Source organism: Oncorhynchus gorbuscha, linkage group LG18, assembly GCF_021184085.1.
Source record: "Oncorhynchus gorbuscha isolate QuinsamMale2020 ecotype Even-year linkage group LG18, OgorEven_v1.0, whole genome shotgun sequence".
NCBI classification, from domain to species: Eukaryota; Metazoa; Chordata; class Actinopteri; order Salmoniformes; family Salmonidae; genus Oncorhynchus; species Oncorhynchus gorbuscha.
Genome location: NC_060190.1, coordinates 34,009,470 through 34,021,480, shown reverse-complemented (window position 1 = coordinate 34,021,480; position 12,011 = coordinate 34,009,470).

Genomic DNA, 12,011 nt, shown 5'->3' with positions numbered 1-12,011 from the left:
TCTGCGGTCCACCAGTAGGTTGCCAATGGATATGGACATCCGGATGTATTGGTTTAGGTCAGTTAAATCTCTGCTGGCCAGTTTGGTCTGTAACTCCTGATTTAGACCCCTCCGGTAGACTGTAAGGAGAGCTGGATCCATCCCATCTATTGCTGGCAGCCATGGTACGGAACTCAAGAGCATACTCAGTGGTGGAGCGACAGCCCTGTAACATAACAGGTCCCCAGTGTGACGACCTGAACACCTCCTTGAAGAGTAAGTGGAAACGGGATTCAGAGGACAGATCAGAACTTTGAGCGGCCCCAATCCATAGCCTTGCCTGTGAGTAGAGAGAGGATGAAGTCCACCCTGTCTTTGCCAGAGGTGAAGTCAGTGGGTTGATGGTCTATATACAGGTTACATTGCATGTGAAATCCTTGACATTTCCCTGGGGAGCCGTCATATTTATTAGGCATGGATATGGAGGGAGATGAACGAGAGGAGGCTGTGGCACCGGATATCATTGAAGCAGGAATGGACCCGCGAAGGAGGTCACAGAGTTCATCAATTCCTTCCTCCTGTCGGATTAGACGTAGCTGTCGTTTTTTTGGTGAGGTATTCTGTAATGAATACGATGGGAGACAGAGAGCTGGTTTCAAGTGCAGCAGGTGTTTATTTGTGAAGGACCACAGGAGGAGGCAGGTAGCTGGGTCCAGGGGCAGGCAGAAAGTCATACACAGGGGATCCAAAAAGGCAACAGTACAGGCAGGGAAAAGGCTAATAATGTCGTCCGGGAGATCAGGCAAGAGGTTGATGACAGGAAGTAAAGGTAGGCAGGGAATAGGCAAAAAGGCGTCGTAAGTGAAGACAGCCAAAACTACAATACACGGGAGAAATAATATGGGAAAAACAAAGATCAATATAAAAATATGTATAAAAACAAACAATACCTCACAATGATGGGGTGCAAAGACTTTAACAAAATAGTGTGTGTAAATGACATACAGGGGGGTGAACATGTGATCAGAATTCAGGTAATTGGGATCTGGAGAGTGAGCTGCGTTCAGGGGATCTACATGTTTGAGAGTGTGAGTTGGAAGCAGACGTCACAGCTTCATGCTACAGCCCAGAATAGACCACTGAGCTTGAGGAAGCTAGAGGGAAGAGGGGTATAAAAAATGTAGAATATTAATTTTTTCAGAGAATATTATATCAATCCAGAGATAACATAAAGCATCAGTTTACACACAAGCATAATTGTATAAATGTATAAACAGTCCGTTTACATAAATAAACACACACACTACATTTAGTAATAACGTTTTTTTCTGATTGCTTAGGCACTATCTTTGAAACTTCAGGCTATTTTTTGCTAAACTCTACACACTAACCACAACACCTTACACCGAACTAGCAAAACATTATGCATCTCTTGCAAAAGCAAAACAATTCTTGCAAAACTCTTCAAACTCTTTAAAAAAATAATGTTTTTGCGTCAGTACAGCACAAACAAACCATCATTTGAATAAGCACACGAAGCACCAAATACACACTGATAGTATAAATAAAAAAACACTTGTGGCTTTTTCTTTTTCTGTGTGCAGGGCACAGCATTTTGCAATAAAGTTGTCATACATTTATTGAACACACATACACACGTATCCAAATGTGTAAAGTATGGATGTGTATCCCGAACATAACACACTATCAATACAAATAAGGGAAAAAAGAGATTTTTTTTCCTCTCTCAAAATGTTCTAACACTCTTCAAACAACAAAAGTGCAGCAGAAGAGTAAGACTTTATCCACATCACATGCGATGTTGTCTTGAGTTAGGCAGCGTGGAAAGTATGGCCTGGAGGGCCGTATCCAGGCCTGGCATCACCCCTGATCCATGTCTCCATGGTGAGGCTGGCGATCATACACCTTCCAACGCCAAGCAGAGAAGATTTATTCAATAGGATTCAAGAACGGAGAGCATGGGGGGGGGGGTTGAGTGCGATGAAAAATGGGTGACCTGTGAACCAATTGCGGACCACAACAGCCAGGTGGAAACAAACATTTTCCCAGATGATAACGTACCTGGGCTGCTCTGGCCCCTGATCATGAGGGATTAGTCTGTTGTGGAGGGTGTTCAGAAATGTGATAATGTGTGCAGTGTTGCATGGGCCTAGGATTGCATGATGGTGAAGGATGCCGTTTTGACTAATAGCCTCACACATTGTTCTGTTGCCAACACTTTGACCCGGGATGTTGATGATGGCACAGTGTCTGATGATATTTCTGCCGCGGCCCCTTGTTTTTGCAAGGTTGAAACCTGCCTCGTCCATATATATTAGCTCATGATGCACTGCATCTGCTTCTAGCTCCATGACTCTCTGAAAGAGACAAGACAAAACAATGTAGCACAGTATGAAAAGACAGGGATCCGTCAATATGATGGAGCACCATACACTTCCAGATCCAGTACCAATGATAGGATAGTATAGCTTACCTGCACATATTCATATCTCAGTTGTTTTACACGGTCTGAGATTCTTTCGAAAGGGACTCTGTACAGCTGCCTCATCCTAACTCTATTGTGTTTCAGTAGATGAGACAGTGCTGAGAGACTCACTCTGTTGACGTTTTGGAATATGGTGTTATCTGCCATTATCTGGTCCTGCAGTTCTCTGAGTCTGATGCAGTTATTTGCAATGACCATATTTACAATGTGGGTCTCCTGCTCTGGCAGTTCTATAAACATGGTTTTAGTGATAGATCCTTCTCATTATGAAAGTACAGTACATATTACTGTACCAGTAAGACTACAGCACTTACAGTTACTTACCGGTTCTCATTTCGAAATATCTGGATGATACCTGCAACAGTATAACGGCTCAGATTTGGTTGAACCCGTTGCCCAGCCTCCCTCATGCTCATCCCATGGTTGACAACATGGTAAACCACAGTCGGTCTGATTTAATCAGTTATTGTGATCCTGACTCCTCTTCCTCTTCCCCTTCCTCTCCTTCTCCCCGTCCTACTTCACCTATTCCTTCTCCTCCTCCTCCTTCTTTTACTTTTTCACCTCCTCGTCCTTGTCCTCCTCCTCCTTTTCCTCCTCTAGTTCTCACCCCTCTGACTCTCTGTCCAATATTGGCCTCCATTGTTGTCCAAATCAAATGTTTACCTGTGGCCTATTTATATTGCTCAAGCGCTGATTTGTAAGTGAACTCATTATCTAAAAGTGTTTTCACATGTGTCAACGTGGAAAGGCAATTAGCGAAATAGTGTAGCAATGTAGAGACCAATGTTTACAGTTTTGCAAGAAGTGTGTTATAAAATTACAAGTGTAAAGTGTAAAGCAGAAAATGTGCATTCAGTTTGGCACACTTGGAAAATGCATTGCAGTGTTCATGGTTTCGGAGATATTGCTTCAAGAATCACTGTTAGCGGATAAGCGTTCAGAAAAAAGCTGTAACAACATGTTAGTTGCCTGAGTGCCTTGCCTGTGTGCAGCAGTATGTAATGTGACACATTAGAGGTCACTGTCTCCCCATAAAATATTCCTCTACATTGCAACACACTCCATTCCAGAGTAGAGATGACCAGGACTGATTATATGATACAGAAACAACTAGGGGCCTAGTCCTGGACTAAAAATAATTCTCAATGAGAATTTCCATCGATTTAGCCTTTTAGCCCAGGACAAGGCTTAATCTTCCTGGGGACCCAACCCCTGAATGTGAACCTACCATGGACTAAAAGATAGCTCAAATGTGTAGTGTAATATTGTATGCATAAAACAAAACATGTGCTTTGCTGTGAAAACTAACTCCACATGAAAGTTGGTGCGTGGTTGCCCATAGATAGTAATAGGTTGATGTACTCTGTGTGTCAATATGCTGAGTTTACATTTCACAAGGCTCGAATCACAAAGGTTTCTGAGAGGTGCTGGGCACTTCCAACCCCCATACACAACCCACGAGTCAGTGTGTAATTTGAGCACTGAATACAATTGTTTTGCGTTAGCACAAGACTTAAGGCTAATCTTCTATCGGGAAAGGAAATGGACTGAGAGTGAGTACTGAGCAGAATATAGCGGCTTTCCTCCCGTCATGTACCTGTGCTTCCTCTATTGTCAGTAGGGTCGCTGGTGCCTGTCTCTCTCTGTTCAGTGTCATCACCCTTCATCGCATCTACTGCACACGGCAGCAACGTCATCACCCTACACCTCTGCCCGCTCAAAGCCACAGTGATTCTCTCTCCCTCCACTCATACCATCACATCACCCTGCTCCAGCCCCCCTACCTCCACCTCTATCAATCAAATGTATTTATAACACCCTTCTTACATCAGCTGATGTCACAAAGTGCTGTACAGAAACCCAGCCTAAAACCCCAAACAGCAAGCAATGCAGGTGTAGAAGCACGGTGGCTAGGAAAAACTCCCTAGAAAGACCAGAACCTAGGAAGAAACCTAGAGAGGAACTAGACTATGAGGGGTGGCCAGTCCGCTTCTGGCTGTGCCGGTTGGAGATTATAACAGAACATGGCCAAGATGTTCAACTGTTCATAGATGACCGGCAGGGTCAAATAATAATAATCACAGTGGTTGTAGAGGGTGCAACAGGTCAGCACCTCAGGAGAAAATGTCAGTTGGCTTTTCATAGCCGATCATTCAGAGTATCTCTACCGCTCCTGCTGTCTCTAGAGAGTTGTCTGGGACAAGTAGCACGTCCGGTGAACAGGTCAGGGTTCCACAGCCGCAGGCAGAACAGTTGAAACTGTAGCAGCAGCATGACCAGGTGGACTGAGGACAGCAAGGAGTCATCAGGCCAGGTAGTCCTGAGGCATGGTTCTAGGGCTCAGGTCCTCCAAGAGAGAAAAAGAGAAAAAGAGAGAAAGAGAGAGAGAGAGAAAGAGGGAGAAAAAAGAGAGAGAATTAGAGAGAGCATACTTAAATTCACACAGGACACCGGATAAGACAGGAGAAATACTCTAGATATAACAGACTGACCCTAGCCCCCCAACACAGACTATTGCAGCATAAATACTGGAGGCTGAGACAGAAGGGGTCGGGAGACACTGTAGCCGACGATACCCCCGGACAGGGCCAAACAGGCAGGATATAACCCCCCCCCCACTTTGCCAAAGCACAGCCCCTACACCACTAGAGGGATATTTTCAACCACCAATTACTATCCTGAGACAAGGCCGAGTTTAGCCCACGAAGATCTCCCCCATGGTACGAACCCAAGGGGGGGCGCCAACCTGGACAGGAAGATCACGTCAGTGACTCAACCCACTCAAGTGGTGCACCCCTCTTAGGGATGGTATGGAAGAGCACCAGTAAGCCAGTGACTCAGCCCCTGTAATAAGGTTTGAGGCAAAGAATCCCAGTGGAGAGAGGGGAACGGGCCAGGCAGAGACAGCAAGGGCGGTTCGTTGCTCCAGTGCCTTTCCATTCATCTTCACACTCCTGGGCCAGACCACACTCAATCATAGGACCTACTGAAGAGACGAATCTTCAATAAAGACATAAAGGTCGAGACCTAGTCTGCGTCTCTCACATGGGTAGGCAGACCATTCCATTAAAATGGAGCTCTATAGGAGAAAGCCCCGCCTCCAGCTGTTTGCTTAGAATTTCTAGTGACAGTAAGGAGGCCTGCGTCTTGTGACCGTAGCGTACGTGTAGGTATGTACAGCAGGACCAAATCGTAAAGATAGGTAGGAGCAAGCTCATGTAATGCTTTGTAGATTAGCAGTAAAACCTTGAAATCAGCCCTAGCCTTAAGAGGAAGCCAATGTAGAGAGACTAGCACTGGAGTAATATGATCAAATTTTGGGGTTCTAGTCAAGATTCTAGCAGCCGTGTTTAGCACTAACTAAAGTTTATTTAGTGCTTGATCCGGGTAGCCGAAAAATAGAGCATTGCAGTAGTCTATCCTAGAAGTGACAAAAACATGGATACATTTTATGCATCATTTTTGGACAGAAAGTTTCAGATTTTTTGCAATGTTACGTAGATGGAAAAAAGCTGTCCTTGTAACAGTAAAGCTGTGTTCGTCAAAAGAGAGATCAGGGTCCAGAGTAATGCTGAGGTCCTTCACAGTTTTATTTAAGACGACTGTACCACCATCAAGATTAATTGTCAGATTCAACAGAAAATCTCTTTGTTTCTTGGTACCTGGAACTAGCACCTCTGTTTAAAAGTAGAACATTTGCCGCCATCCACTTCCTTACGTCTGAAACACAGGCTTCCAGGGAGGGCAATTTTGGGGCTTCACCATGTTTCATCGAAATGTACAGCTGTGTGTCGTCCGCATAGCAGTGAATGTTAGCGTTATGTTTCCGAATGATATCACCAGGAGGGAAAATATATAGTGAATACAATAGTGGTCCTAAAATGGAGCCTTGAGGAACACCAACATTTACAGTTGATTTGTCAGAGGACATAACATCTTCAGAGACAAACTGATATCTTTTCGACAGATAAGATCTAAACCAGGACAGAACTTGTCTGTTTAGACCAATTTGGGTTTACAATCTCTCCAAAAGAATGTGGAGATCGATGTTATCAAAAGCAGCACTAAGGTCTAAGAGCACGCGGACAGATGCAGAGCCTTGGTCTGACGCCATTAAAAGGTCATTTATCAACCTCACAAGTGCCGTCTCAGTGCTATGGTGGGGTCTAAAACCAGACTGAAGCATTTCGTATACATTGTCTGTCCTCAGGAAGGCAGTGACGTTCTGCGCAACATTTCTTTCATTTTTTAAAAAGAGGACTGGGAGATTCGATATAGGCCGATAGTTTTAAATATTTTCTGGGTCAAGGTTTGGCTTTTTCAAGAGAGGCTTTATTACTGCCACTTTTAGTGAGTTTGGTACATCCGGTGGATAGAGAGACGTTTATTATGTTCAACATAGGAGGGCCAAGCACAGGAAACAGCTCTTTCAGTAGGCTTTTGATGATCCTTGGTTGGGGTCTGAGCAGATTAATTGTTGCGATTGCAAACGTAATAAAAAGATGGTCCGATAGTCCAGGATTATGAGGAAAGCTATTAAGATCCACAACATTTATTCCACAGGACAAAACTAGGTCCAGAGTATCACTGTGGCAGTGAGTAGGTCCAGAGACATGTTGAACAAAACCCACTGAGTCGATAATGGCTCCGAAAGCCTTTTGGAGTGGGTCTGTGGACTTTTCCATGTGAATATTAAAGTCACCGAAAATTGGAATATTATCTGCAATGACTACAAGGTCCGCTAGGAATTCAGGGAACTCAGTGAGGAACGCTGTATATGGCCCAGGAGGCCTGTAAACAGTAGCTATAAAAATTGATTGAGTAGTGGTGGTTCCGTTTTTCTGTGCTCCGTTTTATTTACTTAATGAATAAGTAACACACAAAATGTGCACTTATAACTCATAACAATTTTAATCAAAATACAGCTGTAGACAGAAGTCAAAGATCAAACATCACATATACAACTGATGTCTCTCATAAGTTCTGCAAAATAGGAAAAGTCCAAGTTGCTTTTATCATGCTTGTCGTCAACCCCCTGTGATGTCACTGCATATGTCATTACCTGCTACTCCTCAGACCAAGCCCATGCATACACAGCTATACAAACTTGCAAGAGATACAATAATTCCAGTATTTTCTAAGGCCTCAGCAGTAAATGTCCACTCCCCCAAGTTGATTTATAGAGGTATGCCTGACTATCCTCTTCTCTTCTACTACCCTGCAGGGCTCTATGTTTATCTTTGAAGTGCTTTCTCACAGACCCCATGCAATAATTCACACATTTCTCAGACCATTTCTTTATTTACATTTACATTACATTTAAGTCGTTTAGCAGACGCTCTTATCCAGAGCGACTTACAAATTTATAAGAGGCAGAGACTTAGATAAGAGTGTGGAACAATTTAAAAACCTTATAATGAATATATATTGTTAATCTGCAGTCTAGGACCCTATAAATGTAAAGGAGGAGGGGTCCCATAGCCCCGCCCCTTCTATTAATACAACATAAGCATAATCAATTATTATAATACATCAAACATTTGGTGCAGCCCCTATCATGACTACAATTTGACCCCATCAGTAGGTTGCATAGATTTCATGACTAGAAGCTCAAAAGACGAAAACGCAGTCCTTTTATTAAAATACATTTAAATATGCTGTCGTGAATGTTATCAATTATTCCATAGGGCCAATTATCTACACATTTTTTAGGAGGGGCAGAAAACAGTTTTCAACCAGCGATTGAGTTGTGAGACTCTGCTGTCGAGCTCATCACTCCCCGCTAACTGGGAGGGGCCAGAGACAATTACTCGATGCCGACACATCTTTCTAGCATCTTTCTAACTCTTGAACGTGCCGTCCTTGGCCAGCTCTCCCGCTAATCTCACTCAGAATGACCTTCTTGATCCAAATCAGTCAGGTTTCAAGACTAGTCATTCAACTGAGACTGCGCTTCTATGTATCACGGAGGCGCTCCGCACCGATAAAGCTAACTCTCTCTCCTCTGCTCTCATCCTTCTAGACCTATCGGCTGCCTTCGATACTGTGAACCATCAGATCCTCCTCTCCACCCTCTCCTAGTTGGGCATCTCCGGCGCGGCCCACGCTTGGATTGCGTCCTACCTGACAGGTCGCTCCTACCAGGTGGCGTGGCGAGAATCTGTCTCCTCACCACGCGCTCTCACCACTGGTGTCCCCCAGGGCTCTGTTCTAGGCCCTCTCCTATTCTCGCTATACACCAAGTCACTTGGCTCTGTCATAACCTCACATGGTCTCTCCTATCATTGCTATGCAGACGACACACAATTAATCTTCTCCTTTCCCACTTCTGATGACCAGGTGGCGAATCACATCTCTGCATGTCTGGCAGACATATCAGTGTGGATGACGGATCACCACCTCAAGCTGAACCTCGGCAAGACGGAGCTGCTCTTCCTCCCGGGGAAGGACTGCCCGTTCCATGATCTCGCCATCACGGTTGACAACTCCATTGTGTCCTCCTCCCAGAGCGCTAAGAACCTTGGCGTGATCCTGGACAACACCCTGTCGTTCTCAACTAACATCAAGGTGGTGGCCCGTTCCTGTAGGTTCATGCTCTACAACATCCGCAGAGTACGACCCTGCCTCACACAGGAAGCGGCGCAGGTCCTAATCCAGGCACTTGTCATCTCCCGTCTGGATTACTGCAACTCGCTGTTGGCTGGGCTCCCTGCCTGTGCCATTAAACCCCTACAACTCATCCAGAACGCCGCAGCCCGTCTGGTGTTCAACCTTCCCAAGTTCTCTCACGTCACCCCGCTCCTCCGCTCTCTCCACTGGCTTCCAGTTGAAGCTCGCATCCGCTACAAGACCATGGTGCTTGCCTACGGAGCTGTGAGGGGAACGGCACCTCAGTACCTCCAGGCTCTGATCAGGCCCTACACCCAAACAAGGGCACTGCGTTCATCCACCTCTGGCCTGCTCGCCTCCCTACCACTGAGGAAGTACAGTTCCCGCTCAGCCCAGTCAAAACTGTTCACTGCTCTGGCCCCCCAATGGTGGAACAATCTCCCTCACGACGCCAGAACAGCGGAGTCAATCACCACCTTCCGGAGACACCTGAAACCCCACCTTTTTAAGGAATACCTAGGATAGGTTAAGTAATCCTTCTCACCCCCCCTTTAAGATTTAGATGCACTATTGTAAAGTGACTGTTCCACTGGATGTCATAAGGTGAATGCACCAATTTGTAAGTCGCTCTGGATAAGAGCGTCTGCTAAATGACTTAAATGTAAATGTAAATTTACACGCTGAAGCTATGTTGCGCTTGGTGACCTCTGACTGTTTCATCCTAACATCGTTGGTACTGACATGGATAACAATATCACTATACTCTCTACACTCGCCAGTTCTAGCCTCAGCCCTGCTCCCTGGTAAACAGTGTATGATCGCTGGATGATTCGTTTTAAGTCTAATACTGCAGGTAAGGGTTTTCAATTTGTCAGAGCTAATGGTTGGAGGCTTTGGCGTCTCAGAACCCGTAACGGGAGGAGGAGAGACCAGAGAAGGCTTGGCCTCTGACTCTGACCCTTTGCGTAATGGAGAGAACTGGTTGAAAGTTTCTGTCGGCTGAATGAGCGACACCGGTTGAGCATTCTTACAGCATTTCCTCCAGATGCCATGAGAAAATTGTCCGGCTGTGGAGACTGTGCGAGGGGATTTATACTACTATCTGTACTTATTGGTGGCACAGACACTGTTTCATCCTTTCCTACACTTAAATTACCCTTGCCTAATGATTGCGTCTGTAGCTGGGCTTGCAGCACAGCTATCCTCGCCATAAGGTAATCGTTCTCCTGTATAAGGTATAATGAAAAAAGTTGAGCGAAGGAAAAAATAAGCATATAAATATGAAATATAATTAAAAAGTAAAAACCGTAAAGTTGGCAGGTAGCAAAGTAAGGTTAACAACAAACCTGCCTGCAGCAGCATGTAAACAAGTCTACAAGTTGTGATCGGAAATGACATCAGATCCGTCCTTCCAAAAACTACATTTAGCAGACGCTCTTATCCAGGGCGACTTAAAGGAGCAATTACGGTTAAGTGCCTTGCTCAATGGCACATCAACAGATTTTTCAGCTAGTCAGCTCACGGATTAGGAACCAGCAACCTTTCGGTTACTGGCCCAACGCTCTTCACCACTAGGCTACCTCACATACACTGACACTGTCCTCCTCTCCCAATTCCATAGCAACTCCTCTTGGCTCCTGAGTCCTGTCAGAAACGCTTTCCTTCAAAGAGACCCACAGGTGCCAGCCAAAGGGAGCCTGAGAATGTGGGAACCAGATGATATTGAGCAGCCATTCAAAGACGCCCACAGATGCACACATTCTGGTGGGAATGTACATTGAGAGAGCATGAATGTTTCTATTTTTACTCACTCTGACAGAAAAAAAGGAGCTGGAGAACCACTTTGAAAGCAATACCATAATATAACACAGTGGAGAAAGAATTGCACTGAACAAGTGCACGGCTGGGCCCTTCTGATTAATGGGCTGTAGATCAGCACGAAAGAAGTATGAATAATATTCACACGCAGGCACACACACACTATGTGGAAAACACACACTATGTAGACAACACAAAAACACACACAGAAACACACTTTCTCAGATACATTAGTTAACCTACAGATGTAGGATCCTAATTTGATCCTAACTCTTTTACTGCTGAGAATTCTAATGCAAAGCAGGAGAGGCTAACTTTTAGTGTATTTGAGTTTTTAAATGGCTTCTAAATTTTGTAATTTCAACTTTGAAATTTCAGACCCCTACAAAATGTCCATTCATTATAATACACATAATAATTCAAATTTCCTGTTGCTGAAGGAATATTTTCCTGCTGTTGCAAACTGGATCAAATTAAGATCCTACATCTGTATTTTTATTCTCTTATTCCTATATACACAGACATATTCACAAACCTTCTCTTAGACACATTGCTTTAGTGCCAGCTCCTCCTCCAGGCCTAAGCCTCTTCCACTCTGATGTTATCACTCAATTTCCCTAAATCGTTGTGCGGTCACCACAGCGACACATTACTTACAACGCCTCTCCGACGGCTGTCCGTCATTCACTGGCCCCGCCCCCTGACAGAATATGACAAGACCAGAGGACTGTTGATTGAGTAATCAACAGAGCAGTCACTCAGTCTGGCAGACAGGCAGTCACTCACTCACAGGGCTCACAACTCTATTAGCCCAATGAGTCCCACCATGACGCTGGAGCGTTTTTGGACTTCGAACCCCTTTCAAACACTGTGTGTCAATAGCTTTCCAAACGTATTTAAAACAAGTATATACAACTGGTGTGCAATTTAGTTTACTGTAAATGGACAAGAAGAAAAACAAATCTAACAAAAAGTTATCCCGACTACTGCTTTTCTAAGTGTAACATCTCCACTATTTCTACATTTTATGTCATTTAAAATCTCTAGTTGCATATGAGCATTTGATTACAATTACATGAAGCTATTGACTGAGTTT